Source organism: Cavia porcellus, unplaced genomic scaffold, assembly GCF_034190915.1.
Source record: "Cavia porcellus strain 051 isolate PalLab524CR breed Dunkin Hartley unplaced genomic scaffold, mCavPor4.1 scaffold_4, whole genome shotgun sequence".
Classification (NCBI taxonomy): Eukaryota; Metazoa; Chordata; class Mammalia; order Rodentia; family Caviidae; genus Cavia; species Cavia porcellus.
In genome coordinates, this window is record NW_026947487.1 from 49,638,659 (window position 1) to 49,640,703 (window position 2,045).

The following is a 2,045-nucleotide window of genomic DNA, read 5'->3' on the forward strand; positions in this document are numbered from 1 at the left end:
ACAATTAGTCAATTAAGCACCACAAAGGAAGAAAGTGAAACACTTTAGGTTGTGTAGGCAATGTAAAAATTGAATTTAAAAATGAAATTATTAGTGAGTGTCTCAATGGTGATTTTTTAAATTAATCTTTTGGTGTCATTAACCAAGATAGAAAGCAGAAGAAAATCTGTCTGATGGCATAATGATTGTATGAATTCCCACTCTTTGAAAGGGGAGAGATGGTCACTATAACCAGGTGTATATTTATAGCCAGCATAGGTTTAAAGATAAAGCTCAAGTCATCAGATGTAGAGGCCATTATAAGTGGAAGAGGATTTTCAATCAAAATGAAGATGAGCAAGTTCACTGAAAAGGTTTTTGCCCAGCTTGGGTGACAATGCGAATGAACTCTTGAGTTCTGACTGTAAAGGTCCTGTATGTAGCAAGGTCCATACATTGGCAGTTGTGTTCCTATGGTTGAAGTGAGAGAGCTATTGTTTTCTGTGCTCATGGTTTGGTGTTCTTGGAAATGAAAAGAGCAGTAGTATTATTCTTTCTGTTTGAGGCACATTAGGCCAGAGTCTGAGCAAAAGAGCTGAAAAATAAAATCCTGCTATGAATTATAATATAATCCACTGTGCACGAATACCCTTTTGAATTAGCATATTTCCTTGGCTTCAAAGCTAGCTTTGTATGTATTCTCATTTTTTTGTTGTTGTTGCTCGGTTTACTTATATCGAATGTATGATGTTTAAATTAAACTTATTGACTGATTGTTCATCAGAGCAAAATTCTATTTTGAATTCAGTCAAGGACTTGAATAAATTTTTTTTTCAATGACAATTCCTGTATAGTGAAGTGAGACTAAGAAGGTTATTTCACTGCAGTCCTCCCTGAAGCTATAATTACAAGTGGCATTTGTGTTCCCCAACACTTTGCACCTCGTCTTTCAAAAACGGGGCTCTCAAATGGAGGAACCTGAATCCCATGTACTTTGGATTCTCCCCATATACAAGTGTGACTTGGTATGACTCCCTCACTTCTAACAGTCTCCTGGAATGACAGGAATTATATGATCACTCAATCCGAGTAACTTAGTTTGATTGTGCTGGACTTTGCATTGTGCCTTGTCTATCTCCTGTAATTTATTTTGAGCAACTTTACAATTTTTGTACATTTAGATACAAATTTTGTGTAATATTGTATTAACATGTTATAATGTGCATCACTTTTATCATATATTAGGAAATTTTTACAAAGAGTTTGTCATTTGTTGAGTGTACTATATGTCAAGAAAGAAGACATATTCTGCTGAAAATAAGTGTTCAGTGGGAAACTGTCATGAGAATGTGTAGTTGCAATACAATATGATAAGAAGTGGATATAGAGTATTTTGCAATTGTGGTGGGAGAGATTACTAGCCACAGCTCTCTCATGTGTGAATAAAGGTCAAAATAAGATTTGGTTTAGATATTGATTAACCCTAACTTTGAAGCTAATTTTATTCTCTCTAGGGATGCCTGAGCTTCCTGAAGGGGAAGGTGCATATGATGGCAGGTGAGCAGTGTGTTATGCATCTTCCAGTCCCTAGAACCAAATGTGATTTTCACTGCAATACACAACAAATATATAACAAACATAAGTGGCTTGGAAATAAATCATGATTTAGGAAGGGAAAAAAAAAGAAAATGCTAACTCTATTTGATATCTCCAAATTACAACTTCTTTTTTTAAACATACACTTGTTAACCAGTGGCTATTAGGAAGATGTAATAATTACACCCCAGAACTGCTTTCCAGTACCAAGTATGAGTTATACTTTTCTTTCTGTACATATGCAAGCAAATACAGTACTTTCTTCAACCTACTCTTTTACTGTGTCACCTCATACACCTTGGAATAGTTAGAATTGTAATAAGGTTTCTCCATCTGAAGGCTGGTAAGACAGTGTAGGAGCTAGGACTCAGTAAGGAAGCTGACTCTTGACAGGTGGGGAAATCTGCCAAACAGCCTGAGGAGGACAGCATATACAATATGGCAGTATTTCCGAAAGATCACTGAGCTGG